Source organism: Lithobates pipiens, unplaced genomic scaffold (assembly GCF_037356315.1).
Source record: "Lithobates pipiens isolate NorthernLeopardFrog02 unplaced genomic scaffold, aLitPip1_a1.2 Scaffold_8, whole genome shotgun sequence".
In the NCBI taxonomy this organism is placed as follows: domain Eukaryota; kingdom Metazoa; phylum Chordata; class Amphibia; order Anura; family Ranidae; genus Lithobates; species Lithobates pipiens.
This window is the reverse complement of record NW_027507903.1, coordinates 445,006,725-445,032,223: the sequence shown is the minus strand read 5'-3', so window position 1 is coordinate 445,032,223 and position 25,499 is coordinate 445,006,725.

The following is a 25,499-nucleotide window of genomic DNA, read 5'->3' as shown; positions in this document are numbered from 1 at the left end:
ATGCAGTAGAATTCCGCCGTTGGAGCTCCGACACGGATTGGAATGACGCCGCCTTGCGCCACCAATTCCGGATGGGACTTTCTGACCCCCTTAAGGATGAGTTGGCACGGGTAGGAATACCACAAACCCTGGATGAGTTAGTCAACCTCTCCATTCAGATTGACCGCCGGTTAAGGGAACGCCGGTCGGAGAGGTCCTCCAGCCACTTCCGTCCCACCTGGGTGCCCCCCAAGGTTCCCAGTTCTGCTGGTCAGTTCTCTTCTACCTCTTCTGCTCCCGCTCTGGAAGCTCCGGAACCAATGCAGCTCGGGTTACTTCGGCCCTCGTTGACCCCTGAAGAAAAGCAGCGCAGACGTACCCTTAACTTATGTCTCTACTGTGGTGAACCTGGGCACTATGTCAGGGCTTGCCCCAACAAGACACGTAAGTGTGTTTCCTCTTCCTTCATGTGTGCCTCTGTTCTACGAAAACCCAGTTCTCACCTTGCCCTTCTCCTCACTTTGCAGCTTCCAGGAGGGAGTTTTCCAGTGTCAGCCATCATTGACTCCGGAGCATGCAGCTGCTTTATCGATCTGACTTTCGCTGCCAACCATCACATCTCGCTCATACCTAAGGCTCAGGGGCTTGCTGTACATCTAGCCGATGGCTCCGCTCTTAGTTCCGGTCCTGTCCCTCAAGAGACTGTTCCTTTGCTGGCTACTATGGGCACCTGTCACCAGGAGCACCTACGTCTGGATGCCATCTCCTCCCCCTTGTTTCCAATTATCCTGGGGATACCCTGGTTGCAGGCCCACAATCCAAGCATTAACTGGGCCACAGGGGAAATCAAGTTTCTTTCCAATTACTGTCAACAACACTGCTTGGCCCAACCAACATGCAACTCCTCTCAACTTCTCTGTTTGGATGTCGATCCGAAATTGCTTCAGACCGTTCCGGAACCCTACAAGGACTTTGTGGATGTTTTCAGCAAAAAAAGGCGCAGATACTCTTCCCCCCCACAGGCCTTATGACTGCCCTATTGAACTGTTACCAGTTACTGAAGTCCCCTTTGGGAGAATTTTTCCATTAACGGAGCAGGAGTTAGGCACGCTGAAGGAGTATATTGACGAAAACCTAAAAAAAGGGTTTAGGTTTATTGAGGCGCATGCGCGGCAGCTCGATGGACGGACGCTTCCCCTGAGAGCTCCGCTCCGCTCCAGCCTGATACGCCCGCCAGAGCGAACATTAGCGGAAGAAAACCGGCCGGATCGCTCCACCGTCCGCACGAAGCTCCGGGGATCCCGTTCGTATGCCCGGCGGCTCCGCCAGACGGGATTTATCCCGTCAACTCGACCCCGGAGCTCAGGCCTCAGAACGTGCCACGATGGCGGCCGCCATTTCCCCGCGAGGCCTACCTCAGAATCCAGGCCAATCCGCCGCGGAGATGCAAGGCTGGGACACACTAATGGAGGGACATCATCCTCAGACTGTGAGTGATAATCTGGCTCAGCCATTTCTGTCCCCTGCGTCCACAGAGTCGCTATTGAGTAGAGTGCTGGATGGGCCCCCCACCTCCCCCATGGAGGACATCATCAATACCCCTGATCACCATAGTACTCGCCCTAATACTGCCCAGCATTCCCCTCATGATCTATCTTCTCTGATGAACACCTTTTCTGAGATGTTAGCCAGAGGATTGGCCCAAACTGCTGCTCAAATTACATCCACCATTCAGGCTGATCTTCTCCATTTGGGAACCAGAATTGAAGCTATTGAATTTAAAACAGACCAAATGGCAGCTGTGGCTAATCAAAATACTGACAGGATTCAGGACCTACATGAACAACTGGACTTTGCATACTCAAAAATAGATGACCTCGAGAATAGATCTCGCAGATACAATTTTAGGCTCAGAGGCCTCCCGGAATCATTTAAAGACACAGACAAGATTGTTCGTGAGTTCATCAAAACTCTGATCCCTGACATTCCTGACCACCGCCTGGAGCTGGACCGAGCCCATCGAGCTCTTCAATCCCCACGACAAGATGGCCTTCCTAGGGACATTGTGGTGAAACCTCATTTTTTTGGTGTAAAGGAGGAGGTCATGCGCAAAGCCAGAGTCACCGAAAACCTTTCCATCCAGGGTCATCCGATACAACTTTTCGCTGATCTTTCACCGTACACAATACAGCAACGGAGATCACTCAAGCCCCTCTTACAAGTCCTGATGCAAAAATCAATTACTTACAGATGGTCCTTTCCATTGCGCCTGAACTTCTCATTTCAGAACAAACCTTACAGCTTCTCCAACTTAGTGGAAGGGGAACGCCTCTTTCTTCGACTGGGCCTCATATCCCATTCTCCCGCTTCGACACCTGATACAAGGAACCCGACATCGGCCAAACGTCCTCCTCCTTCTAGCCCCATCCAACCTCTATGGCAAAAGCAGCAAGCAAAACGCTCTAAAGACGGTCGTCCACCCTAAAGCGAACTCAAAAACTCTTCTTTTTGATTTTATTGAAAGGGCGTGCTCATTTTTCAGCCCTAGTTCTTCCGGTGGTTCATTTAAGTATCCTCAGAATTTTCTTTTTGTTTCTGTATTTTGTGTGTTTTTTTTTTCTCAACATGTTTTAGGGCCCTCTCTTCCCATATCCCCCTGTTTTAGGCGGAATGGCTGGAGCGGCTGCACTTCGCCTCCCTGTGCTTCAGAGTGAGCCCCTGATTGTTTTCCTGGGCCCACCTGGAGACCACTTTTGACCCTCCCTTGGGTAGACCCCAGGGCAGGGAGATCCTAGGGGCAAGGACGGCGGCTGTCCTACCCCACATGAGATCTTGGTTAACACCTAAGCCGCACCCTTTTTTATTTTTGGTGCTTATTGCTTTTTTTTTTATCTTTTCATCTATTTAATTTACTTTTATTGTTGTTTGCTTCACATAATTTTGTGATTTTCTTTTTTCTCTTTTTTCACTTTTTTGCTAATCCAGAAATGAGTTACTCATACCCGATGCTTGTTCTCGCAGGATTTCATTGTTCTACTATTTGTTTGAATGACCAGACTGTCAATACTAACCTATGTTTTTTTTCTCTTATAGTTTCTTTTTCCTTCCTCTTCTCCTTCTTCTTTCGTGTCGGTGGGACACCCTGCACTGTGGTTGCTGACCACCAGATGTTCCCTGTTCGCCCGAGGTCTGCACCTTTTGAGCTCTCCCGTTCCCTACTATTAGTTTCGGTAAGGTCTATAATGTTGATGTTGCGTGTTGCTCCCCTTCTGATCGATGCATTCTGACACTACTAATCTGGTCCCACTAAAGATTGCCTCTCATAATGTCCAAGGGATGAACTCGCCTGTTAAACGGCGCAAATTGTTCAACCACTACAGTTCCCAGGGACTTGACATACTCCTTCTACAGGAAACCCATTTCCCATCTTCTTATAACCCTCCCTTCATGCATGGCTCATACCCTCAGTTTTTTTTATCCAATGCACAGAATAAGACGAAGGGAGTAGCCATCTGTTTCAAAAAACATCTAAAATTTTCCCCTTCAGAAGTGGTGAGGGATCAATTAGGCAGATATATTTTGGTTAAAGGCACGATAGACGGCGTACACTACTCCGTAGTTTCTTACTACACCCCTAATAAAGGCCAGGCTTCCTTTTTTGCCTCCATGATGTCCTCCATCGGCCCTCAGCTGGAAGGTAAAGTTATTATGGGTGGTGACACGAATATTCCTTTAGATCACTCTCTGGATAAATCAGGCTCTGGCAGCCCTAATACACGGAGGCCCCCAAAGCAAAGTACCAAAATAGCCTCTTCTCTTCGGGCCCTGGGCCTGGTGGACATTTGGAGGGAATTAAACCCAAGATCTAAAGATTATACACACTACTCTGCCCCTCATCGCCTCTATTCTAGGATAGATCATATATTTATTCAATCACAAAACATTCCTGAGGCTCAGAAAGCAGTCATCAGGGACACCTCCCTTTCCGATCACTCCCTAGTTGTTCTTTTTCTACTCCGTTCTCATAACTCTCCCAAGCATTTCACCTGGAGGCTTAATGAAAGCATTTTAAGTGATCCGGCACAATGTGAAATCCTTGCGCACGAAATTTTTGAATATTTCCGCATCAATAATACTGCATCTATATCCCCAGACACCCTCTGGGCCGCCCATAAGGCGGTGATTAGGGGGAAAATTATTCAGATCACCTCACGACTAAAGAGAGAGAGAGCAGCGGTTATTTCCGACCTCCAAAGGTCATTTCAAGCACTCAGTAAATCTCATAAACGAAACCCCACCAAGGTTTCTTTGGAATCCCTGGAATCCACTCGAGTAGCCTTAAATTTAGCCTTAACCACGGAGGCTGAAAAACAGCTTCGCTGGTCTGGTGCCCGTTTTTATTTCCAAAAAGATAAGATTGGTACTAAACTGGCGGCGAAATTGTCTCCTAAACCTCGATCTGTTCACTTCCCTAGGATACGCATGCCAACTGGAGATCTTACCCAAAACCCGTGCAAGATTATGAAAGCATTTCAGGAATACTACACCTCACTTTATAAAAATGACACTATTGACTCTCCTACTCACATAGTTGATTTTCTGAGTAATCTTCCTCTTCCGAAACTCTCTAAGGAACACTCTGATATCATGGATAGCCCGGTTACGGAGGCGGAAGTTATTCAGGTTATTAAACAGCTTAAAACACAATCAGCTCCAGGCCCTGATGGCTTCTCGGTAGCATACTATAAAAAATTTTCAACTCAACTCATCCCATATATGGTCCGATTTTTCAACCATATTAGATCCGAATCTCCCCTGGATGGAGCCCTGAACCTGGCCTATGTCTCAGTCATTCCCAAACCGGGCAAAGATGCATCTTTAGTATCTAATTATCGCCCGATCTCTTTAATAAATAACGATCTCAAAATCTTGACGAAAGTTTTAGCCAATAGGCTCTCTTCTTATATAGCACTTTACATCCACAAAGACCAGGTGGGCTTCATCCCGGGGAGACAGGGACCAGACCAAATTCGGAGAGCAATTGATATTATTTCCCTCCTCAATTCACAATAGGACGGTGGCCCTCAGCAAGCAGGCTACCTCCTCTCCATTGACCTACAAAAGGCATTCGACACAGTAACCTGGCCCTATCTTTTTAAGGTCCTGGAGCACTGGGGTTTTGGCCCACGATTTTTGGGGATCTTGCGAGCTTTGTACTCGAACCCCCTTGCCCGGGTTCGTTTGCAAGGCTGTTATTCTGACCCTTTCCCCATTGAAAAAGGGACAAGACAAGGTTGCCCACTTTCCCCCATCCTTTTCGCTATCGCCATTGAGACATTGGCCATAGCGATCAGGCATAACCCTAACATTAAAGGTGTCCTTTGCGGAGGACAAGAACACAAATGCGCACTATTTGCGGATGATATCCTCATGTTCGTTACGTCCCCACTAATCTCTACGCCCAATATACTCTCCCTGCTTGACCAGTTTAGTAGAATTTCAGGTCTCCATGTTAATGTCTCCAAATCCATAGCCTTAAATATCACGGTTCCTCCTGAGTTACTACAGAATATTCAGAACCACTTTCCAATTCATTGGTGCACGTCACATTTCCCATACCTAGGAATTAACCTCACGCCGAAATTCGAAACCCTTTTCTCTGCGAACTTCCCAGCTGCCTTTAAATCACTCACTGCTGACCTGTCCTCCTGGTCCAAATTCGAGCTTTCTTGGCTAGGACGCATTAATTCTATAAAAATGACTTTCCTCCCACGTATCCTATACCTATTTAGGGCTCTCCCTATCCCAATTCGCAAATCGCAGTTACATAAAATCCAATCCAGCATATTACAATTTATCTGGGGCTCCAAAGGTAGGAGATGCTCTAAACATATCTTATATCGTCTTAAATCTCAAGGGGGACTTGCCCTACCTAATATATGGTGGTACTATCAAGCAGCGAGGCTAGCCCAGTTTTCCATTGTCTATACTAGGGGTACCAAACCTGACTGGGTTGCTATGGAGAGACAAGCAGTCCCTAGACACACGTTAGACTATCTCATCGGAGTTCCAACCAAAATGAGACCTCCAATTTTAGCCCCCACTCTCTCTCACTCCTTGTCCCTGTGTGACCTTATGTATAAAAATTCAGCCCTGATCTCTCCATGGCGCCCACTGACGCATATCTTTCATAACCCTAAATTCCCTCCTGGATTGAATATTTTTGCTTTCAAATGGTGGCTCAATAAAGGCTTATTTAGAATAGGGAATTATTTCACCCCCTCAGGTCCCTTCTCCCTTTCCTACTGCCGCAAAAAACTGGAAATGCCAAATGAGGAGAGGTTCCGCTTTTCACAGATCTCACACTTCCTCCATTCTTTATGGCCGGATAAATCAATCCCCCTTAAAGTTACAAATTATGAAACATGGTGCTCGGATGTAGTTGATCAGAGGGGAGGAATATCCATCATCTATTCATCCTTGGCCTCGGCTATGTCGAAACCTTCTTATGCCCAGGCTTGGGAGAAGGATCTAGACTTGCAATGGGAGAGCGACAAATGGTTCTCCTGCCTCCAACGGTCCTATAAGGGCATTATGAATGTGTCTCTGATTGAAGCTAGTCTCAAAATTCTTCTTAGATGGTACAGAGTTCCCTACCTTATTGCAAAAATTTATCCTGACGCATCTCCGTTATGTTTTCGTCAATGTAATCATATTGGTACCCTACTCCACACCTGGTGGTCATGCCCACGTTTGAGGGGCCTTTGGAATAAGACCTTTGCTCTGCTTCGCAAACTTACACGTGCCCAGATCCCCCAAACGCCAGATGTTGCATTATTAAACCCCAAAATTGAAGGCATTTCCAAATATTCTCAAGCGCTGGTCTTCTTCATCCTCTTAGGCACGAGAATTACAATAGCTGCCCACTGGAAAAAAACGACAGTTTCGTTCTCTGCGGTGAAAAATAAAGTTTCCTGGATCATGACACAGGAGAAAATAGTCAGTACCATACAAGACAAGAAGCGTAGGTTTGAGCTTATATGGGAACCCTGGGCCAAATATTGCCACATCCCACTTTACCCGGGTTATTCTTTCTCTAATTGATGGTTCTTTTGGGTGTCCCACCTTCTTTCGGTTTCTCTCCTCTTTCTCTTTTCTCCTTTCTTCTACTTCTTACCTTTTTCTTACTTTAGCTCACTTTCCCCTGCTCTCTTTACTTTATTGATATCTTTATCTTTCTTCTATTCTTGATGATGTCTGGTCTATACCGGTTAGGTTTTGGTTTTAACATGGTTAGTAACATAGTTGATCAGGTGGGAGGGGAGGTATATCCCTCTACCTCCTTCCTCCATTGTTACTTGGTTTACGGTGCTGGGGCTTTTACATACTTAGTTATGCTACACTTTCTGTGGAAATAATTAAATAAGATAACCCCCCGTCCTGTTGGCTGGGGAGTCATTGGAGGTCCCTTCTACTTTGTTTCCCACAATGGGGTGGAGCCTTGATAGCTAGCGGGGGGGGGGATGGGCAGGGGGAGTCCCCGGTCGCAGCAAGTTCCCGTAAGGGGCGGCTGGGGAGGTCTCTTGTTCTTTGCTCTACCGTGTTGCATTGCGGGTGGGTGGGGAAGGTTATTTCTCCCCTGGATGTTCCACCTCCTTGCTCCCCTTCACCCTGTTCTTTTGTATGATCTGTTATCTCGCTTTTATGTTATGGGATCTGACGAAAATCCAGCTTAGACAGCTTATTTTCACTCCCACTCTAGCCTCATACGTGTACTGTTTTTTTTTCTTGTGTTTGTTTCTTCTTGACGAACTGAGTAACATTTTTGGCCTTATGGCTGGTTAGTTATATTTCTGTAACTTGTTTCGCTCATCGAATTCATCCTGTACATTGATGTTTCTATTGCTTTGTACTGCTGTAATCAAAAAAAATAAAAAACTTTTGAAAGAAAAAAGGGTTTATCCGTCCGTCTACTTCCCCTGCCGGTGCTGGCATTTTTTTTCGTCGAAAAAAAGGACCATTCCTTACGTCCCTGCATTGACTATCGGGAATTGAATAAGATAACTGTCAAAAACCGTTACCCTTTACCCCTAGTACCCGAGTTGTTCCAGAGGCTGGGGTCTGCAGTCATCTTTTCGAAATTGGATCTTCGCGGAGCTTACAATTTAATCCGTATCCGAGAAGGAGACGAGTGGAAGACAGCGTTTCGTACTCGTTTTGGGCACTACGAGTACCTTGTCATGCCCTTCGGGCTGTGTAATGCACCCGCAACCTTTCAACATTTTGTCAACGACATCTTTCGCGACTACCTGGATCTATACGTAATTGCATACCTGGACGATATCCTAATCTTTTCCTCATCATTGGAAGACCATCGTAGACATGTCCGTAGTGTGCTAGCTCGTCTCAGGGTACACGGGCTTTACGCGAAACTTGAAAAGTGCGAGTTTGAACGCCAGTCCATCCAATTCCTGGGCCTGGTTATATCTGTGGAGGGCATCAAGATGGATCCCCAAAAAGTATCTGCCATCCTGGACTGGCCTGCACCTGTGGACAGGAAGGGTGTACAACGTTTCGTTGGTTTTTCCAGCTTCTACCGGAAATTTATCAGGGGTTTCTCTTTAATTATTGCTCCCATCACCGAACTGACCAGGCAGGGTACCCGATTCTCTTGGACCCCTGAGGCACAGCTGGCCTTCGAAAAACTTAAGATGCTGTTCACCTCTGCCTCTATTCTAAAACATCCGGACCCAGCCTTACCCTTCGTTCTTGAAGTGGATGCTTCGGAAATCGCTGTGGGGGCGGTGTTATCCCAACGGCAGAGTGCCAAGGCCCTTCTTTTCCCGGTGGCGTTCTTTTCTCGCAAACTGTCGTCATCCGAAAGGAACTATGATGTTGGGGACCGAGAACTTCTGGCCATTAAGGCGGCTCTGGAGGAGTGGCGTTATCTATTGGAAGGTGCTGCACATCCCATCCTGGTTTACACCGACCACAAAAACCTGGAATATTTGAGAACTGCCAAAAGACTTAGACCACGGCAAGCCAGATGGGCTCTTTTTTTTTTCCCGGTTTCAATTTCACATCACCTATAGACCTGGTTCTAAGAATGTCAAGCCGGATGCCCTGTCACGTATGTTTTCTATCCCTGAAGAGACTCGGCCTCCTGATACAATTCTCCCTTCTGGGAAGTTCTTGCTCCTCCAAGGGGACCTTATCTCCCGGATCAGACAGGCTTCTGTTGGGATGCCCCGAGCCCCGAGGTCAGCTGTAGTGAGGGGTTGTTCTGGCATAAAGGCAAGATTGTGGTCCCTGAAGCCTTGAAGGTGAACGTGTTGGAACTCTGCCACGACCATAAGATGGCCGGACACTTTGGTACCCTGAAGACTGCCGAACTGATTCAGCGCACCTTTTGGTGGCCTCAACTTCTTAAGGATTGCAAGGACTATGTGGACTCGTGTAGCACTTGCGCCCGAAATAAAAACAGCCGGACACGGGCTTGGGGCCTACTGAAACCTTTGCCTGTCCCTGAGAGACCGTGGAAAATGATTTCGATGGACTTTATCGTGGAACTCCCCCTTTCCGAGGGGTTCTCTACTATCTTTGTTGTCGTAGATAGGCTGTCCAAGATGGCCCACTTCCTCCCGATGAGGGGCACTCCCTCGGCTATGGAGACGGCCAAGATCTTTGTCAAAGAAGTTGTAAGGCTGCATGGGATCCCGGCAAGTATTGTTTCCGATTGAGGCGCCCAATTCACCTCGAGGTTTTGGAGAGCGCTCTGCGGGTCTCTTGAAATTGAATTGGCTTTTTCCTCCGCTTATCACCCCCAGACAAACGGAGAGAACAAATCAGTCCCTGGAGCAGTACATCCGCTGTTTTTCTTCTTTCTCGCAGGATGACTGGGTCTCGCTACTACCCAGGGCCGCTGATAGGGCAGTACAACCAGCCCCATTGTACGGGGCCCGCCCCCATCAGCTACACAGTGGGGCCCGGGCATCTTACAGTTTGTTACTGCATTTAAAAAAAAAAAAAAAAGTTTCCTAAATTCCCCTCCCGCTCCTACTTGCTTACATAGGGGGGGTTAAATAATTTTCCAGGAGGGGAGTGCAGGCGCAGCAGAGGGACTATTTCTTTATTTTCGGGCACATGTACATCATGCCGCCCCACTATTTTATTAGTCCCGGCTGGCGGAGTGATACAGTGATTCTCCGTTCGTCTCCCGGCTGCATTCCTCATGAGTTATATAGAAGTTGATCGGCTGACAGGGGAGAGGAGGAGGACAGCGTTGGCTGCACTGGACACAGTGAGTGGGGAATAGAGGTTAGAATACTCACTGTGTCCTATCATGTATCTCACAGCTCAGTAGGTTATCAGCATTACAATTACAACAGGTAGCACAATAAGCAGGTGCTCTGTCATGGCTCTGTCATGGCTCTAGGTCACATTGCTTTTGGGTGCTCACTGTATTATGGCTGTGCTTTGTTACAGTCTGTTACATACAGTACAGCCATAAGTTAACTCAGTGAGCACCCAAAAGCAATGTGACCTAGAGCAATGATAGAGCCATGACAGAGCACCTGCTTATTGTGTTACCTGTGATAATTGTAATGCTGATGATCATAAGAAACAACGAGATGCTACTTGAGGGTCGTTTCACACTGAGGCAGCGCAACTTACAGCGCTACTGCCTCAGGCGACCCAGACGCGACTGCTGCAGCGACTTGCAAAATTACTTCTGTATAGAAGTCAATGCAAGTCGCCCCCAAAGTCGTTCAGGAACCTTTTTCTAAGTCGGAGCGACTTGTGTCACTCCAAATAGAACGGTTCCATTGTACAGAACGGGACGCTACAAGTTGTCCTAGTGTGAACCGACCCTTACACTTCATTTGGGGGAGCAGTAAACATGCAGCAGAGCTACATTTTTACGGCTCCCCAAACCAATCCCCTTTAACTGCTTCCCATCCAGCAACGTACCAGTAAATCGCTGGGATAGACGGATGATATCTTGATCATCACTACAGCAATGATCAAGATATCATTTTTTTAGTCCCAGCAATTCTGCACAAAGTAAAGTAATCCTAATGGCTAAGAAGACACTGGATTACTTTTACAGGCAGTGGAAGGGGGTCCCATCACCACCTTTACTGCTTTTAACCACTTGCTTACTGGGCACTTAAACACCCTTCCTGCCCAGACCAATTTTCAGCTTTTGGTGCTCTCACACTTTGAATGACAATTACTCAGTCATGCAACACTGTACCCAAATGAATTTTGTGTCCTTTTTTTCCCACAAATAGAGCTTTCTTTTGGTGGTATTTGATCACCTCTGGGGTTTTTATTTTTTGCGCTATAAATGAAAAAAGACCGAAAATTTTGAAAAAAAACGCATATTTCTTTGTTTCTGTGATAAAATTTTGCAAATTTATAATTTTTTTTTTCATACATTTTGGCCACAATTTATACTGCTACATATCTTTGGTAAAAATAACCCAAATTAGTGGATATTATTTGGTCTTTGTGAAAGTTAGCGAGTCTACAAGCTGTGGTGCGAATCGCACAAAATTGATCACATCTGATGTACTGGTGACCCGAACAAGTCAGGAAAGTACAAATACCCCCCAAATGACCCCTTTTTGGAAAGTAGACATTCCAAGGTATTTACTAAGATGCATGGTGAGGTTTTTGATGTTGTCATCTTTTTCCCACAATTCACTGTTTACATATGAGATCATCTCCCATTGGCAGGTGCGATCGCGCTGTGAACGGCCGCTTTGATTGGCCGTTCACGGCGATCTGTATTCGCCTGTCTCCGGGAGACACGGCAAATACAATACTTCCGCGATGTGCGCCCCCGGCGGCGCGCATTGCGGAAGTAAACACCAGGCCGTCCAGGGACGGCCAGGCGAAGGAAGCCGTCCGCTCTAAGGCCGTCATTCGGCCATAGGGCGGGTGGGAAGCGGTTAAGATGTGACCAGTAGCATCCGGTTCCAGGGACACAGTGAGAGGGATGGATATTGTTCTTCCCACTGTGTGATGTCAGAAACCGGAAGTGACAAGGATGTTGTCACTGCCGGTTATGTAAAGAAGCCATCACTGGCTTGAACAAGCATCTAATCAAACTGATCTTAGTTTGATCAGATGCTTTGGAGGCCAGAGGACAGATATGGGGTCTAAAAGACCTCATATCTCTCCATAAAGAGGACCTGTCATGGCCCTTGCTATCACAAGTAATGTAAAGATGCAGTGTAAGATTTTTTTTTTTTTATTTGTACTAAAATACAATTTTAAATAATTTTAAACTGCCCCCCCCTTCGTGCTTATTAATTGCAAAAGTATGCATTGGCTCCACACGCATATGTAAATGGCAACAAACCTGCATTTTGTTTCAAGCCGGGATCAGTGATGGGGTCGAGGGTGGTTGAAGGGGGCCCCGTCAGGTAGGCTGTACAGGGCCCCATGATTTCTAACAGCTGCCCTGCTACTACCCATGGCGGAGTTTGCTTATAACAACTCCTTGCATTCCGCCATCAACCAGACACCGTTCTTTGCCAATTACGGCTTCCACCCAGCCTTCTTGCCCAGCTCAGTCCCAGAATGCCTTGTTCCGTCAGTTTCCGAGACATTGGACTTCTTTTCTAAAAACAACCAACTCCTAAAGGAAACCATGGCCCGGTCCCAGGAATGCTATAAACGGGCGTTTGACAAAAGGAGACGGGAGAACTCGTTCTGGCTCCCGGCAGCCAAGTATGGTTATCTACAGTCAACCTTAAGATGGCCTGTCCTTCCAAGAAGTTAGGCCCTAAATTCATGGGCCCTTTTTCAGTAAAGAGGAGGATAAACGAAGTTGCATATGAACTTAACCTGCCTGACTCTTTTAGAGTGCACCCGGTCTTTCACGTGACCTTACTGAAGCCCGTTACCCCAAATCCCTTTGCTGACCGCACTACTGACCCACCCGAACCTGTTATAGTGGACAATGAAGAGGAGTTTGAGGTTGAAGCAATCCTTGATTGCAGGAAGAGGGGTAATGTAACCCAGTACCTTATCAAGTGGAAGGGTTATGGACCTGAGGACAACTCCAGGGAACCCGAGGACAATCTACATGCTCAAGAACTTTTGCGGGCCTTCAAGAACCGCCAGGTTTCCAGATCGGCTCACCTGGGCAGCCGGAGTCTGCCCTTAGGGAGGGGGCACTGTCAGGGTCGTTACCTGGATGGTCGCGGTGCTGCCCGTGTTGGTGCGCGCCGATGTCCTGTGGTGCGTGCTGGGGTGCGTGTTCCTGTGCGTGCGGTGTTGCGCGCTCCTGTGGGCGCTGGTGCGTGTCGGTGTGTGCCCTCACGTGCCCCTGCTGGCGCTGGTGCGCGTCAGCGCGCGCCGTTGCGCGCTGTGGTGGGCACTTCGGGTACCGCTGGTGTGTCTGCCGGCGTTCGGGTGCGCGCGCGCGTGCGGGTGCGCGCCCGCGCCCGTGCGCGCGCACCCGCGCCCGCGCGCGTCGACGCGCGCACGTGAGCGGTGCTTGGCGCCAATCGGCCTATTTAGGTTTGCTACTGACATCTCCCAGGTGCTGCCTGATCAACAACTTCTCGGTTCCTGTCCCGTTGTTCGTATCCTGTGTTCCTGTTTGCTTATCTCCTGACGACCCGGCTTTCCTTTGACACCGCTGACCTCTGCCTGCATCTGACCTCGGCCTGTTTGACCTCTCTTTTGCCTGCTCCTTCTGTGCCTCTGCTGCCCGCCTGTTGCCGTACCCTGCCTGCACCCGGACCTGCCTGCTCTGCTCCTGCTCTGTACCCAGTTTGCCTGTGTCCTACCTACACACCTGCTGCCGGAAGCTTCCTGCAAGTTCCTGCTCCTGGAGCCATATCACAGGCTCTCTTACCACTCCGCACTCTCAGCCACCTGTCTGCTCTATCAGGGGTTGTAAGTCGGACACGTACGGGAGACCACCCTCTGCCCAAGCGGACTCATCGGTTCGGTAAGTGCCAGCCTGACACAGTGTTAAGAGATTGTACGTGCTGTCTGCGTGCTCTGAACCCAGTATACACTGCTATATCCACCTAGCTCTTCGCTATTTGAGCCATCTGCTATCTGCAGGAGTTAGTTGAAGTTGTGTGTGCCTCCAGCACAATATACACTACCCAATTGCTGGTTTTCCCAACTCCCTTCAGGCCATTACCATGTCTGGAAGGCCAGCAAGGAGAGACAGACAGGCGCGAGCCAATAAAAGAGGGCAAGCAGGCTCTGTGTCTAGAGACAACAGTGCTGGTCATGGACGCGGTGCATCGTCGTCATCATCAGCACGTGGCCATGGGACACACTTGTCCTTTTCGCCAGCTGGACATGTTAAGCTGCAACATGGCAACGATTTGGTAGAGTGGATGACCAAGCCCTCTTTATCCTCTTCATCCTCTTCATCCTCTTCATCCTCTTCCTCTTCTTCATCCTCTTCCTCTTCCTCTTCTTCATGCTCTTCCTCTTCTTCATCCTCTTCCTCTTCTTCATCCTCTTCCTCTTCCTCTTCTTCATCCTCTTCCTCTTCTTCATCCTCTTCCTCTTCTTCATCCTCTTCATCCTGGCTCAGGGTACTAGCAAAGCAGCTGCCAACGCATCGTCTTCCCTCCTCTCAATGCCATCATCAGTGATTCCTTCCCTAGGCCCACCACGTCCTCCTGAGGAGTCTCCTGAACTCTTTGAGCACAGTGTTGGGTACATGCTCCAGGAGGATGCCCAGTGTTTTGTAGGCTCTGATGATGATACTCAGCTAGAGGAAGGCAGTAGCGTGAATGCAGAGAGAGGGGATTCCACAAGCTGCAGCATACTGCCAGGTTTGCTCCAGCGATGAAGAGGGAGGGGATGATGAGGGCACTGACTCCACGTTGGTGCCTGGTAGGAGAGAGGAGGAGGAGGCACATGTCCAATGAGGCAGGATGCCCTCCGGGGGCCAGCTTAGGGGCAGCACACCGACTGAATCACACCGCAGAGCTCCGCGTGTGCAGGGAGCTGCCTCTGTGCGTTATTCTAAAAGTTCTTTGGTGTGGGCCTTTTTTGAGACGGGTGCATCAGATCACACCGCTGCTATTTGCAACATATGTCTCAAGCGTATCTCACGTGGCCAAAACATCAGCCGCTTGGGCACCACATGCTTGACCAGACATATGTTGACCTGCCATGCAGCTCGTTGGCAAGCGTACCTCAAAGACCCACACCAAAGAACAAAGCGGACCTCTCCTTGCTCCTCATCAGCTGGGATCTCCAACCCCACTAGACCTTCAGTCCTCTCTGAAACCTGCTCTGAGAGGAATGAAGGTGTAGAATTAGGTGTGTCACAGCCAAGTGCTTCCGACAACTCTGCTAGCAGTACACCCATGTCCGATTATAGCAGGCAAATGTCCCTGCCCCAGCTGCTGGACCAGCGAAAGAAGTTCACTCCCAGCCATCCACATGCCCAGCGGTTGAATGCTAGCTTGGCTAAATTGCTAGCACTTCAACTGCTGCCTTTTCAGTTGGTAGACTCGGCCCCCTTCTGTGAGTTTGTACATTGTGCGGTTCCTCAGTGGCAGGTCCCCAAACGCCACTTTTTCTCACGGAAGGCGATTCTGGCTCTCTACCGGCATGTGTAAGGCAATGTCCTTGCCTCGCTGGACAGGGCGGTCAGCGGTAAGGTGCATATTACTGCTGACTCATGGTCCAGCAGACATGGACAGGGACGTTACCTGTCTTTCACGGCCCATTGGGTCACTCTTCTGGCAGCTGGGAAGGATGTAGGACAAGGTGCAGTAGTGTTGGAGGTTGTTCCACCACCACGCCTCCAAAATGCTACTATTGGTTGTGACACACCTCTCTCCTCCACCCCCTCCTCTTCTTCTTCCTCCATGGCCTCTTCCAGTGCTCTGTCCTCAGAACCAGCGGTGCTCCGTAGGCGTTCCAGGGGCTACACAAGTACGCAGGCAAAACTAAGCCATGCCGTGCTTGCGCTGGTTTGTTTGGGGGACAGGAGCCACACTGGGGCGGATGTTTTGTCAGCTCTGCAGGGGCAGGCCGAGCGGTGGTTGACGCCACGCCAGCTTAAGCCAGGAATGGTGGTTTGCGACAATGGCACCAACCTCCTCTCTGCCCTCCGACAGGGACAACTGACCCATATGCCCTGTGTGGCTCACGTCCTTAACCGGGTGGTGCAGTGGTTCTTGGGCAGGTACCCGGGCTTACAGGATGTCCTGAAGCAGGCCAGGAAAGTCTGTGTGCATTTCCGCCTATCATTTAATGCCTATGCTCGGCTGGCTGAGCTCCAAAAGGAGTTGAACCTGCCCAAGAACCGCCTTATATGTGACATGCCCACCAGGCGGAACTCAACGTTGGCCATGCTGCAGCAGCTGCACACGCAGCAGAGGGCCATCAATGAGTACCTGTGCGACTACGGCACCAGGACAGGGTCAGGGGAGCTCGGTTTTTTCCTCACCATGCCAGTGGGGCATGATCAGGGAGCCATGCACTGTCCTGTCACCGTTTGAGGAGGCCACAAGGATGGTGAGCAGTGACAGTGCATGCATCAGTGACACTCCACCTCTTGGTGCATACGCTGCGTGGAATAATGGACAGGGCTCTTGAGGCAGAACAGAGGCAGGAAGAGGAGAACTTCCTTGCCTCTCAAGGCCCCCTTTATCCAGACAGTGTTCCTGCTGTGCCACCCATCACACAGGAAGAGGATGATGATGAGGAGGAGGAGGAGAATGATTGTGTCAGCATGGAGGTGGAGGCTGGTACTCAGCAGCAGTCGTCTTGTAGGGATGATTTACAGTCCCAAGAAACCCGTGGACTTGTACGTGGCTGGGAGGAGGTAGCTGCGGATCATGTTGTCCTTAGTGACCCAGAGGACTCCGGACCGAATGCCTCAGCTAACCTACGCTGCATGGCCTCCCTGATCCTGCAAAGCCTGCGGAAGGATCCTCGTATTCTTCGCATCAAGGAGAGGGACCATTACTGGCTGGCCACTCTCCTTGATGCACGGTACAAGGGTAAGGTTGCCGACCTTATCTTGCTGTCACAGAGGGAGCAGAGGATGAGACATCTCCGGGAGGCCTTGCAGAAAGGTCTGTGCAACGTGTTTCCAGAGACTGGGAGGTTACAAACTCCTGGTCCTGGACAACGTGTTGCTGAGGCATCGGTCAGAAGGAGCGGTGGAGAAGGTGGCCGGCTGACCGATGCTTTCAGGCAATTTTTTAGTCCGCAGCCCCAAGGTATGATCGGTTCCAGCAACCATTGCCAGCGTCTGATTTACATGGTGCAGGAATACCTAGGGGCAAGGTCAGACTTGGACACCTTTCCCACTGAAAATCCTCTGGCTTACTGGGTCTTGAGGATGGATCACTGGCCAGAGCTTGCACAGTATGCAATTGAGCTACTGGCCTGTCCTGCATCCAACGTTCTTTCGGAACGCACCTTCAGTGCTGTTGGTGGCTTTTTACCGATCACAGGGTGCGCCTGTCCACCAAATCAGTTGATCGACTGACCTTCATCAAGATGAATCAGTCTTGTATCACCCACAGCTACCAAGCACCTGAAGCTGATATAACCGAATACTTTTTTTTGAAATATCGCATCCCTTCAAGACTGCCTGTGCTGATGCTGAGTGACTGTCCTGTTATGTTGATTGTCTATCCTCTTCCTCCTCCGCTGATATGTTGGAAGAACATTTTTGGTTCTGGGTGATGCCATCAGCCCAACCACGTTCCATGATATAATAGTCAGCGACTCGTTAGCTGAGGGAGCCATCATGGAACCTCAGGGGGGAATAAAATCAGGATAATCCTAAATAACCAGTAGGTGTAGGCAATCCCAAATTCAGTACACATATTCATCAATATTTGAGCAGCACTAAATTTAAACTCGGCTTTAAAGCAAAAAAACCTCTCCCCACAAAACATATAAAACCCTACCCCAACATCATCCAAACCGAGGTCAATGACCAAAACATTAGGCCATCGAACCATACAAACCGATGCAGGGCTTCTTCCCATAACTTTAGAAACTACAAAACCCTGGATGTTGGGCCACAGATGGGTACAGTCCTTCCCAGTAGAGTCCGTATCAGTTTCGGAAGGGGGAACCCAATCTTGGAGGGGGAAATGAGGGGGGAGTAAACAGGGGGTGCGTCTAACCAAAAGTGGGGTAAGTCAGTGGCCTTCAGTGGAGCTCCTCAGGCAGGAGTAATGTCAGTTTATCCCGCAATGCAAGACAAATAAGCAATCAGCAATGGCAAAGCAGGACTTAATGGGGAAAAAAGGGCCAGGGACAGAGAACAAATGATGCCAGGGGTCCACTCGGGTCAATTCTTTTGATGAAGAAGAGGGATACTTGGCTACCTCCTGACGATCACGCTCAGCCACTTCGTCCCCCCGACCACACATGGTCAGCGGGCATCCAGCCACGCCTCCGCAGCCTCCGGAGTGTCGAAAAAGTGGGTGTTATCACCATCAGTAATTCGTAACCTGCTGGGATACAGGAGACCAAAACGAATTCCTCTTTCTCTAAGCCGGCATCTCACATCGGTAAAGGACTTGCGTCTTTGCTGTATTTGCTGAGAGAAATCTGGAAAAAATAGAAGTTTGGTGTTCTCATATTTGATTTCAGGCATGGTATGAGCCGCCGCCAGGATGCGGTCCCTGTCACGGTAATTTAACAGCTGTAGCAGGAAGAGGTGTGGAGGTGCCCCAGGCCTCGGAGGGAGTGGTGGGACCCTGTGGGCCTTTTCAACCACAAAGGTGGGCGACCTCTCCCCCAGGTTAAACAGGGTGGACAGCAGCTCCTCAGTGAACTCAGCGGGAGTCTAGAGCCCTCAGCTCTCTCGGGCAAGCCAAGTATGCAGATATTGTTCCGCCTGAGGCGATTTTCAGTATCTATTGCCCTCTCCTGAAGCGCTTTTACCTGAAGCTGTAAGGCCTTCACCTCCCTGGAGTCTGCTCGGACCATGTCCTCCACCGTGGAGACCCTATCCTCCACTTCGGCAACGCGTGACCGGAATTTATCCATATCTTGCCGGATGAGACCTACATCCACTGTGAGGAAGTCTATTTTTGCTGTTAGGGTCTCTTTGCAGGATGTTATGGCGGCCAGGATCTCTGCTCCTGTGGGAGCGACCACCTCCCCAGAGTCCGCCACCTCCCGCACATTGGCTGCCATCCCAGCCGCCGACCTTCCCGCAGATGGGGCAGCCACCGGCGGGGGGGCACAAGGATTTTTTGGAGCGGTTTTAGAGCAGCGGGTCTTAGGGTGGCCCATCCGAGGTCCACCCCGAGGTGCAGGTGAAAATTGAAGGAGTCCGAGGCCTGATGGTCTGGATCCCAGGAATGGGGCAAAGCAATCTCAGTAGTGATCCTTCAGCACAGTGACAAATTTCGGCTGTTAGGGGGCAGAGTGCAGGGTCCGGGGCCTTGGCGGCAGGATGGAGGATGTAGTTCTGATGAGCCGCCTGTGCAGGGTCAGGGCCCCCAGCAGAGTAGAGCCTCCGGAAGGATGAAGGCACAGGAGGGGTAAAGCAGGACTGCTGGCACACACAATGTCACAGGTAGGAGAGTGGCGGTCCCGGGGCACAAACTGAGGCACAGGGAGGGGGACACACTGAGGTTACACAGTACCTTATTGCAGAGGATGGCGCCTGCGGTCAGCCCCTATGGATTCCTCCGTGAATTGCAGGACCCCCGCACAAATTGGCTCTCTCCCAGGGACTGCCGCCGGTAGTGTGAGGATTTCCTGCCTCTCCTCTCGCAGATTGCAGAAATTGAGCCCGGGGATGGCCGAGTCCGAGTAGGCCGCAGGATACTGGTAAGCCCCAGATAGTCACGGGTCCCGCGGAGACACGATCGGCCAGCCGACCTCCGCAATATCCGCAGGGACCGATGAGGGTGGTGGATTGCAGCTGGTAGGGAGAGTCTGGGGCCCCCCAAGCATCAGCAGGAGGAGAATGGCCTCAGATTGTCTGCTAGGCCGCAAAACGTCGGCGGCCGCGAGCGCCCGGGAACAGCCTCCGTGGGTCTCCCTCGATCCCCCAGGCCCCCTCACCGCTCTGTCCTTTCCCAGGGGTGGCCGATAATCCGGCGTCTCACCCCCACCGATCGCAGCACTCGAGCCCGCGGCGTCAGCGGCAATGCAGGCCCCAAGATGGCGGCGGGGTGCTGGAGAATGGAGCCGGCCGCGGCCCTGTAGATACTCGATCGGCCGGCCGAGCTCCACAATTTCTTCAGGGGATGTTGCAGGAGTAGTCCAGGGATGTGCAGGGAGAGATTGAAGGCTCAACAGGTACTGGTAATGACAGGATGGCTGCAGATTAGATCAGGATCTACGGAGCTCCTCTAGGACACGTCTGGTTCCCTCTACATCCGGACACGCCCCCTTGTTCCGCCATTTCTGCAGAGCATATAGGGCAGGCCCCTACTTTCAAACATCCAACTTACAAACATCTCCTACTGCAAACAGAAGGAGACAACAGCAAGTGAGATGAAAAAAAGACAGACGGCAAAACAAATTATACAGGGGTGATAACCCTTCCCTATGTTTTCCAAAAAGCTTAAAAATTGTTTTTTTGACTGGAGCTACACTTTAAAAATGTACCAGTCGAAAATTACAAACAGATTCAACTTAACACAACAAATCTACACAGTCCCTGTCTTGTTTGCACCGCCTGTATACTGCTGTTCTGAGTATATAGGGCCTGGGGGCCACACGTATTTCCTTTTTCCCCCGTACCCATATTTTTTAATATGGGTACGGGGTTCCCCTTTAATATCCGTACAAGACCCGAAGGGGCTGGTAATGGGCAGGGAGGGCTACCCATGCCATTTTTCTCAATGATTTTCAACCATATTGCAGGAACCAGATATAACATTAAAACCGCAATCAGTTTGAAATGACGTTATTTCCGTTAAATGTCATTTTGTGCAGGGACTGTCCTAAACACGAGAAACACGTGGCACTTCACAGGCATGCTATAGACACCCCCCAGGCACGATATTTAAAGGAATATTTCACTTTTTTTTTCACTTTAATCGTCATTAAAATCAGTGCTCCCGCCAAAATGGCCATTTTTAAAACTTTTTTTTTGCATTGAGCCATGTCCCCTGGGGCAGGAGCCAGGTCCCCAAACCTTGCATATCTTGCATACTAGCCATTAAAATTAGCACTTTTAATTTTGAACGTTCGAGTCCCATAGACCTCAATGAGGTTCTAACGTTCGTACGAATTTGGGGTCCGTTCGAAAGTTCTGGTGCGAATCGATCCGGGGGGTGTTCGGCTCATCCCTAATGGTGAGCTATTGAGCTCCCCCCCCCCCCCCCGCAGGAGGAGTAAAAGAAGCTAAATCCCCCAATATGCGCTGCTTGAAACATGAGAAACAAGCGTAAAACGGGAAAACAAGAGAAACATCAAAACGTAAGATGGCATAGAAACAACCAGAAGAATGAGAAACTAAAACTGCATGAGAAACGTGAGATTGGTACGAAATATGTAAGCAGCGTAAGCACAGATGAGGAAACTTGCGACTGAACAAGCCAATTAAAAACGATCACCTCAATCTGTTAAACCCATAGACGTGATGGGTAACCTGCAGTGGAACAACATAGCTGTGTGAAAACGACCAGGGAACATCACAATCAGCTTATGACCTAACACCCCTGGTACCTGACAAATATAAGAAATGTGGGTGCAGAAATGACAAGACTATCAGCGTATGAATGTGAACCTAATGACAACACCACCCTACTATATGCAGTAAGTGAGCGCGAGCAACCTGCAACGCCAAGACAGGAAACTAAAAACGAACACTCAGGGCTAAGGTTCCCACAGACCGTGGTGGGTAATAGTAAATGTGTAACGGTGAATGTGCACGTATGATGTATGGAAAACAGGCGAGAAGATTGTGGGACAAATCAGTTAAAAACAAAACCTCAGCCCGTATAGATCCGCAGACGTGACAGATCCTGGATGTAAGCACAAGCAAAATGGAAATACAGCGAAACTAGAGGAAATTACATGAAAAAGGCATGCGACATGAAACGTGAGAAACACTAGAAACGAAAGAAACACTGGAAACGAAAGAACAAGACACATGGGGAAATGTAAAACATGAGAAATGCAACATGAGAAATGAAAAAAAAAACATGGCAAACATATGAATTGGCACGAGAACCGTAAAAAATTGCATGAGAACCATAAAATTGCATGACAACCCATAAAATTGCTTGAGAACCGAAAACGGCACGAGAAATCCTAAAATTGCATGAGCAACCATAAATTGCATGAGAGGTGTAAACACCATGAGAACTACAAATTGCATGATCTACGTAAATAGCATGAGACGTAAACAACATGAGAACCGTAAATCGTATGAGAAACCGCCAAAATGCCAGAGAAACCGCAAGACTGTTGGAGTATCGAACTGTATAAGAAACACAAATACCATCTCTCTGATGCCCTGCGTGAGCACCTGGAGGAGTGAGCGGGGTGGGTGGACGCCCCCCCATGCTGCCAAACAAAATCCCAGTCCTCACCCCCCTCCAAACTGCAACCACCCACCGCACTGCTAGGAATGAGCCACCATCTCCTCCCCAGAAGTTAAGTAAAGTGGGGAACAAAGGATTATGAAGTAGAAACAAGGCACATAAACAGTGGGGTACCAGATCAGAAGGCAGAATCGGGACAGGCCAGGAGCAGCTAAGCAGCATAGTAACACATCAAGAGGTAATGAAAGAGTCCAGGAAACAATCCAAGGTCATTAACAGGCAGGCAGGAGGCCGTAAGCAGAGTCCAGTCTGAGATCACAACGAAGAAGAAAAAGTTCAGAGGCAGGTCGGGAGGCAAGTATGGCAAGACAGAATCAGCAGATCTCAGGTAAACAAGGACAAACTAAAGACCACTCAGCAACTTCCTTTTGCAATGCTTCAGTTAATATAGGCCACTGGATGCCAATACCACAGGATGCCAAGCGTGCATACTAAATTTTGTGCACACTCATCCTAATTTGCACATGATATTGCACATCTGGCATTTACCCTGAGCACAGATTTATGACCAGAGTTATGCACATACACCCACACTGGTTTCCTCATACAGACGTAAACCTGTCCTTCCATATAAATATAACCAAAAAATGTAGCGCTGGAATATCATAAAATGTGAGAAAACTAAATGTAAATCACTCCTAAACCCAATAAGCTTAGTAATGAAAAGACCTACTTATTGACAGCATGCATAATGTATGTTATACTGCCCAATAGGAAAAAGAAAGTGAAAATTATTTTGTGTGAAATAAATTATAAAAAATATAATGAGCAATCAATATGTGAACAAATTATTAATATGTCCAACTGGAGCAAATGGTACACGAAATGGGTTCAAATATTCAGTTGGCCCAAACCATGGAAAGCCTTTAATCAGCAGCCAGAATTTTTCAGAAAAAGGTAGGTACTCTTACCAGAGGTGGTGGACACAAGATACTATACAGTAAATGTGTCATACGAGCTTGTAAAGGTTCCACATGTCACAAATGACTCGTGCACGCTGGATCGTGGGTCACACTCAGAGCAGCCGGTATCCTCTCCGTTACCAACTTCTGGATCGGTTCCCCAGGGTGTAAGGCTCCACAAGTCACAACAAACTCCCAGCTGTATCTTAAAGGTTCCAATCCAAAGTAGCTCCGAAAGGGGCTCACCCAATTTACCAGATGCTCCTCCCTTCTCGTCCGTCCAAAGCTTTGGAAGGACGAGAAGGTAGGAGGGGCCGGCGGGGAGCAGCGTGCTGTTAGCGGTATTATTACAGGCATGACCGGGAGCATCATTTCGTGTACCATTTGCTCCAGTTGGACATTTTAATCATTTGTTCACATATTGATTGCTCATTATATTTTTTATAATTTATTTCACACAAAATAATTTTCACGTTCTTTTTCCTATTAGGCAGCATAACATACATTATGCATGCTGTCAATAAGTAGGTCTTTTCATTACTAAGCTTATTGGGTTTAGGGGTGATTTACATTTAGTTTTCTCACATTTTATGATATTCCAGCGCTACATTTTTTGGTTATATTTAGCTATTTGACTTTGTTTGTTTGTATGTTAGCTGCTGGTTTGTGTTACTTCACATTTATTATTTGCTAATTTGATAGGTAGTGTGGTGTTTTCCCCCTTTTGTCCTTCCATATAGATGAGTACAGGGAGGAAGGAATCATGGCTTTGACTCATTTAATCATCTGCATAAATATCAGTCTAAAGTGATTCTAAAGGCAGAATGATTTTTTTTATCTTAATCTATTCTATGCATTATGGTAAAAAACCTTCTGTGTGCAGCAGCCCCCTTCAGCCCCTAATACTTATCTGAGCTCCATCTCGATCCAGAGATGTTGCACGAGAGACTTGGCCAGGACTCTCTCTCCTGATTGACTGAGACACAACAGTGGGTGCCATTGGCTCCCGCTGATGTCAAAGTCAGAGAGCCAATGAGGAGAGAGAGGGGCGGGATCAAGACACGGCTTCATGTCTGAATGGACACACAGAGCAGCGACTCGGCTCCGGTGACCCCATAGCAAACTGCTTGCTGTGGGGGCACTCGGCAGAAGGTAGGGGCCAGGAGTGCTGACGAGGGACCGGAGAAGAGGAGGATCTGGGCTGCTCTGCAAAACAGAGCAGGTAAGTATAACATGTTTGCTATTTGAAAACAATAAAAAAAACAAGACTTTAGTATCACTCAACTCATGTTGTTCCAACTCCCTTGTCTGTTGTTCACAGAGCTTAAAGTGGAGGGCCACCCTGAAAACAAAAAAAATATTAAAAATTACAAAAAAATATAAAAAAAAAAAATGAAAAAAATTTTTTTTTTTACTTACCAGAAATGCCTGTTGCTAGGCACTTTCTCCTAATCTTCCTCTTCCTCCTCCGCGGAGATCTTCTGTCTTCTGTCTTCGTCGCGGCGTCTTCTGGGTAATGAGTCGCGCTGTGTTCTGGGAACTGTGTGTTCCAGAACACAGCGCGTCCCATTCAGAAAGCGCTGCGGGACTCGCGCATGCGCAGTAGCTGCGGGACTCGCGCATGCGCAGTAGGAAACGGGCAGTGAAGCCGTAAGACTCCACTGCCTGTTTCCCTTACAAGGAATGGCAGCACCAGGACCCGAGAGCCGAGGGACGGGTCGGCCTCGGGCGGCCGACATCGCGGGCACCCTGGACAGGTGAGTGTGTTGATTAAGTCAGCAGCTGCAGTGTTTGCAGCTGCTGACTTTTTTTTTTTTTTTTTGTATAACCGGCCCTCCTCTTTAAGCTTTTTACAACAAAGGAGCTGGAAAATATATTTGCCTAACTAAAATAGAAGAAGAAAAACTAATAACAGAAAGTATTTACCAAATTGTTGTCACTTCTACATCTTCACCTCAACTTTTTTGTCCTCATGTCAATTATGGATAAGAAAGGCAGCACATTTCAGAGATGTTTTGTCAATAGTGAAAGCTTTTTTGTGATAGAATGTTCTGCTTGTCTTGATGCTTAG